The sequence below is a fragment of the Hipposideros armiger genome, unplaced genomic scaffold, assembly GCF_001890085.2.
Source record: "Hipposideros armiger isolate ML-2016 unplaced genomic scaffold, ASM189008v1 scaffold_280, whole genome shotgun sequence".
NCBI classification, from domain to species: domain Eukaryota; kingdom Metazoa; phylum Chordata; class Mammalia; order Chiroptera; family Hipposideridae; genus Hipposideros; species Hipposideros armiger.
Window position 1 is genome coordinate 1,853,245 of NW_017731630.1, and position 6,567 is coordinate 1,859,811.

Below are 6,567 nucleotides of genomic sequence, written 5' to 3' on the forward strand. Positions count from 1 at the left end.
CTATTGGCAGCTTAGCGGCTGCTCAGCTCAGGCTGGCATCGAACCGCTGTTGCTCAGAGCTCAAACTCTTGAGCGAGCTCTTAACCAACTGAGCCACTGGCCCTACCAAGCCAGCTCTTAACCAAAGCGCCACTTGGTCAGCCCCAAACTGACTTTTAATTTTCCATTGTCCGATTCCTGTATCTTATTTCTCAACTGTCCCACACTCAGGAAGTGTTATCGCTTCGTCCCCTCACATTAGAACAACATACCTTAGCGGGTCATTGTGAGGATTATATGAGAAATGTTTGCCCATCACATTTGCACATTAGCTGCCAGGTTGTATTATTTTGAGGAAATAGATATGAAAGTCCTGCTCAAGTGGCTGGTTCTTAGTGGTGCTAAATGAATATGGTTAAATAAATGAATCTCTTCCCTCTTGGCTTGGGAACTAGGGGTGTGGAGAGCAATCACAGGACAGCAGGCACAAACTGGGAGTGTCCCAGCCAAATCAAGATGGATGGTCGCCCTATCCCAGAGCTGTCCACGTAAGCACGCGGCAGGATTGAGACGGAAGTTACGTCTGTCCCTCTGTCTCAAAGTGCCCTCCCATACTTGATTTTATTTCATCCCAATGACAGCCCCGTAAAGCGATTATCCCCATTTTATAGATGCAGACGTTGAGGTTATGTCGTTAGTGAGTGATGGAGTGGGTGTTCCGACCTGCACTTTGGGAGCAGGTTTGGTATATTCTTTGAATTCTCAACATTCAGGAAATGTTAAAGCTCTAATGGGAACACAACCCCAGGAGCAAGACAGCCCTGGGACTAGTCTGGACACCCCTGTTTGATGGCTGTGGGACCTTGGCAAGCCCTTTCGTTCTCTGAGCTTCAGTTTTCTCAGAGGTAAAATGCAGATTAGCCCCCCCCTTCCCAGATTTTCTGGGGCAATACAATAAATGCATATAAGTGAGTACATTGTAAACGGAGACACACTGTACAAAAATAGCAATGTTTCCTTTGCCAGCTTTCAATCTTGTTTCCAAATTGCTTGTCTTATCCATTTATGGAGAGAATAAGAACAAAGAAGGACTATGGGAAGAGCATAAGCAATGGAGTCAGAGAGCCCCAGATCTGAATCCCTAAATAGCACCAGCCACTTGTGCGCCCCCAGCCAAGTGGTGTCCTTCCTGGACCTCAGCGCTAAGAATAGCTATGTGCATGGGTCTTAATGGAGATATGTGAGCTAAACATGGAGGGCTATTCCCGGCACACGGACCTCCAGAAAGGGTGGCCTCTTTTTTTTAAAGATCTAATTGGCTGTGTTCAATGATTCATGAGCCAGGCAGCATCCCATCTAGTAAACAGAAAGGTGCTCTCCAGGGTGGCCTCTTTCAATGTCTGTTTTCTGTCCTCTAGTTATAGAGGACAGTCTTTACAATATCGAGCAGCCATTTGGGGAAGCTTTTTGTGGGGTCCTGGAGGCACCTCCCTTCAGCTCTTGGGCATCTCTGTTGAAAACCCCTGCTGGCTGTCTGGCACACTGGAAATCCCAAACAGGAGACCTGTTTTGTCCTGATTCTGTGTTCTGTTTATCACTCATTCCTATTCCTTGGAAAACAATTCAATAAAAACTCAATTGATTTTCTACTGGCTCTGGTCAGGGATGAGAGACAGCCTATTATTATTTTATAAAACATATGAATAATAAAGTAAATCATTAAATAGCACTGGGTACATCGCCGAGAGTCAGTAAGTGCTTGCTGGCTTAAAGCAAAAGCGATGGCTCAGATAGTTTTCCCATGGCTGCTGTATTCTCTGAGATAATCATTGTTGTCCTCCATTATATTTTTAAATTGAAAAAGAAATACATGTATATGGTAAAAAATCCAAACAGGACACAAAAAGACACAAGGGAAAGAGGGTCTTCTGGTCCTCTGCTCTCTCAGCCTGCCCTGGACGCCACTGTTTACAATTCCTGTGCGTCTTTCCAAATATGCTATGCACACTCCAACGTACGTATGCAAATTCCTTTTAAAGTTTTGTTTATTTTTAACACAGAGGGGTTTAAGTCCTTAAGTGGCTTCCGCCCCTACCTAGCAAGCTGGGCGCCTTGGTCTTGGACCTAAGGACAGCAGTCCCATATCCAAGGCCCCGTTCCCAGTCCTTGATGTGGATCGATGGTTGAAGCCCCAAAATGGGGAGTGGTTTTACCCACCAGCGACGGGGACCGAGAACCAGTACTCGGGCAGTCCGCTTCCGGGCTGGGTTCCGACCAGCTGCCTCACGCCCCTGCCCAGCGCCTACGACTGTGCCACGACCGTGCGTGCCTCAGTTCCCCAACCTGTAAAAGGGGGGCTTAGATATGCCTTCGAGCGTTGGCGACAACTATTGTAGGTGCTCAGTCCCTGGAAGGACTCCAAGCCGGGCTTGGCGCGGGGGGGGGTGTGTGTGATCCCGTAGGGGGTCCGCAGGGGCTTGGTCAGAGGGCTCCAGCAAGGGGGTGAAATTTGAACCGCGCGCCTTAAGGGCAGAGAAAGTTGCGGGCTGGAGGCCCCTCCTTCCGGTTGGCCCGCCCCTGGAGCGCAAGTTTCCCCGGCGTCTCTGCTAGTCCACCTCCCTCATTTCCCCTTCCTCCTCCTCTCTCCATCAGTCTGATAGGACGAGGATCTCATGGTCTGGGCGCCCAGGCTCTTACTAAACGTTCTTCTTGCTAAATGCTAAAACGTAGCACACTATTATGCAGATGAGCTTGACTGGGAACCACAACGTAAGTTTAGCCTACTGCAAAAAAGGAAACCAACGTGTAGTTAACCAAATCCTTATCCAACTGCAAAGAAGAAATCAACTGTAATGAACCAAACAGCATCTATAAGCAACGGCTAAGCCTCCCTGCAGGGAGGCGGAGCTTTGGAAATGATTCCCTCGCCTCCTTCACTTGTCACAAGTGAAAATAGAAGCTTTTTCTTTAACCGAGACGGTGTTCCTTTGGCTCAGACACTCCAAAGGGTGAACCCCCGGTGTTGGGTTACGCATGCCCCCTTCTCCCTCCTCTCTTTGTCTCCCTTCCGCCTCTCTTTTCTGCCCCCCTTCCTTCCTCTTCCCGGCCTTCTCCCTCCATCCTCCCCTCCCCACCCCTCTGGCTCTCCCCCTCTCCCCTCCCTCGCGCCGCCTCGGGCATCTCTCTCAAAATCCGGAGCGGATCGCCGGCCCGGACTGGACCTGCGCATGCGCAGGAGCGGTGCCGGCTCCGCCGCCAGTCGGAAGCTCCAGCTCCGAGCCCCCGGCGGCCTCCCGAGCTGCTCCGCCCCGCCGCCGGCCCGCCCGTCGGCTCCTATTCCGGGACCGGGGCCACCGGCTGCGTAAGTGCAAGATCGGGGGTGGGGTCCTGCGCAGCGGAGCCGGCGGCCGCGGGAGGGCGGGCCGCGAGTCCCGGCGCGGCGGGCGCCGGCCAGCGTGTGCCCGGCGGAGGGGGACCCGGGCCGCTGCCTCCNTTAGCTGAGCCATCCTGCCACCTGTTGGCAGCTCAGCGGCTGCTCAGCTCAGGCCGGGACTTGAACCGCTGTTGCTCAGAGCTCAAACTCTTGAGCGAGCTCTTAACCAACTGAGCCACTCGGCCGGCCCTGATGAGAACTCTTAAGTATTAGTTGCTAACATTTATAATTTTCCAGCCTATTTAACATAGTTTCTTGGTGTGTGTGTGTTTTCCTTTGTTAATTCAAGAAACTTATTGCTAATAGGTGACAGGCACTGAGGTAGATGCTAGCAGGAAAAACAATAATCTGGATGGCAAATTAATCAGGTGCTTCTGATTATTTTCCATAAAACAGGGAACCTCGTTATTAATCTATAAAGGAAGGAAACCTAACATAGCAAATGATATGTACTGATCACCTATTATCTGCTGAGTGTACACGTTATTTCCCAGAAAATGTCACAGTGCACGTGCATCGCTTCAAATGTAAATAGTAAATGACAGTCATGATGATGCTCTTTGGTAATCATTCTTGTGAGAATCTGTGGATGTTAAATTCCTTGGTGAAAGTTTGATGAACGGGCTATTTATGTAATCTCAAAGTATCTTTAAAAAACTTATCAATTGCAATGGGAAAAACAGTAACTTTACAGCGGAGAAATCTGGCCGACTGCACGTTAGCTATAAGTGGTCAAAGTTAACATCACGGACAATGGGACAAACCAACATCATGTGCCTCCTAAGATAATGCTCTGAGGACTCACATCACTTCTGTGGTGTTTTGCAGAAAAATACATAATGGGAATCTAATATTGAGAAAACATTAGATAAACTCAGACTGAGGAACATTCTACAAAATAGCTGGCCCATATTTTTTCAAAATATGAAAGCCCTGGAAGAAAAAAGACTGAGAAACTAACTGTTCCAAATAAAAGAATACTAAAAAACAATATAACAACAAATGACAACCTGTGACCCTGGATGGGAGGAAAATAACAATAAAGTATATAATTGGGATATATATAAAACAAATGAGGCAAAAATGAAAATAATTGGTGAATATGGATAAAGGGTGTATGGGAGTTCTTTTTACAACTTTTTACAACTCGTGCCAGTGTTCTATGTCTGAAATCATATACAAAAGAGTTAACCCCAAAAAAGTGTTTCCAAAAGGAACAAGCTCTTTGAGGACAAAGAACTGGTCTCTTAAAAAATGATTTATTTTTCATTATGCAATCAGTGCATGCATGCTTTTTAAAGGATAAGGATATATAGAAGAGTAAAAAGAAGAAAGACCATCAACCTCCCACACTTCTATCACAGATCAACAGCTGCCTGGGAAGACTGAAAGGGGTGCTTATTTCAGGGTAACGTCAAGGAGCAGGAACGTGCTAGGGAAGACAAGGAAGCGTGGAAGGGCATGGCTTAGGGAACAATGAGAAAAGAGCAGTGGGTTTGCTTTGAGATCGGGAGGCTGGGGCTTGAAAATTGAGTAGATGAGTAGGTGGGATACGGCTTCTAAGGAGGGCGACCAGTGGGCTGGAAGAGATCTGAGCAGGTCTAATTCTCTCCCCGCTTGCCGGCGTCCACAACGCGTGGCACGCGGCCGGTGTCTGGTACACACTTGTGGGCTGAATAAATGACAGCACACAGGGCGGGCCCTAAGCTCCCTGCCCCCCCGTAGCGTGACCTCGCGGCTACAACGCCGCCGGCGCGCACCATCCCCGCGCCAGAGACCTCGCGGCCGCTGACGCACGCGGGACGCAGGCAAGAGGCTCGGTTTCCAGGGCAACAAGCGCGGGGCCTCAGCCTTTCCGCTCGCTCTCGTGCGTCACTTCCGTTCGCTCGCTGTTGTCTCACTCTGTGAAGGGGTTCCGATTGGGTCCAGCGCCCTAGTCTTGTAGGGGCGCCGTGGCGGGGATATTAACCAAAGTGAATCTTCAGTTCCGCGGGAGGAGCTGGTGGGGGGAGGCAGGTGGAGCTCAGCTTCGTCTCCCAACCTATCATTTTCAAATCCGCCCCTTGGGCGCCGCGGGAAAAGGACGCCCCGCCGTGGCCAAGTCTAGAGTATGCGCACTCTCACCGAGGCCGCCTCGGAAATCCGCTGTTCCGGGATTTCCGCGCAACCGGAGGGACCCTGGGGGCGGGGCCTGCAAGCGAAGGCGTTGATTGGCCAGCGGCTTGTGGAGCCTCTGTAGGCCCCTGTGGCGGGCTCTGGAGTTTCATTCATTCGTTCTTCCCCTGAATGGATTGATTCAGTCAACTCTCACCGAGAGTCTTGTGTCCGAGCTTGTGCTAGGCACTGGGACTCAGAGATGACTCGGACTCCAGGAGCCACATTTTGGCTGACTCTGCGGTGTCCCCTCCTGTCTTCCTTTGCAATCTTAGCGCCTCCCTTCTCAAGTCTGGTGTGATAGGGTTCTTGCCCAGGGAGGTGCTGCTCAGCCCGTCCTACTCCCGAGACCATATCTGAAGGCTCCCCGTCGCTGAAAGCAGCAGTTGAACACGGAAAGGCCTGAGGTGGAATCCTAGCTCGCCGCTCACTCACTGAGCCACTGCCATCACTTTACATTCACCTCTGAAAGACTAGTATAGTTATTTGTTGAGTGGTTTAAAATGAGCTTTGGCGCTTATCTTGGGGTTGAACCCCATCTTTGCCCCCATTAGCTTGTGTGACTTTGGGCCATCAAGGGGAGGCCTCTGGTTGTCCCGTGTTGGCTGACACTGAGTCTGAATAATTCCAAGGTGAAGGATTTAGTAAGTCAAAACCAAACTTTTGGCTCCAGATCTAAAGCGTTCTCTCCAACGACATGTTGGTGATAAAACTAATTTTTATTTATTTATTTTTAAAAAGATTTTATTGGAGAATCGGGGGAAGGGAACAGACAAGTTGCTGTCCTTTTGTTCTTCAGTCTAGTTGTGGAGGACGTTGCTTTGCTGGCCCATGTTGGTATTATATTATCATTGTGCTCTTTCTGGGTGAGGCAGTCACTCGCCAGCCATTAGACAGCGGCTCTCGCCAGCTGCCGACCAGCCCCACTGCAGCCTACGCCACCGGCGACTCACGGCAGCCCAGCTCCAGGTTGAGCTGTTGTTCAGCATCTTAGCTGTAGA

The 6,567-nt window shown here is 50.0% G+C and overlaps 1 protein-coding gene across 1 annotated transcript in view; it reads left to right on the forward strand.

Annotated features, from left to right (window-relative positions):
- Nucleotides 1-3,227: 3,227 nt before the first annotated feature.
- The window catches only part of TRAPPC9 (trafficking protein particle complex subunit 9), a gene marked incomplete at its 3' end in the record, with an annotated part of 267,332 nt that continues 263,992 nt past the window's right edge, over nucleotides 3,228-6,567 (forward strand). The window contains exon 1 of the mRNA XM_019657776.1: nucleotides 3,228-3,340. The remainder of the gene's footprint in view (nucleotides 3,341-6,567) is intronic.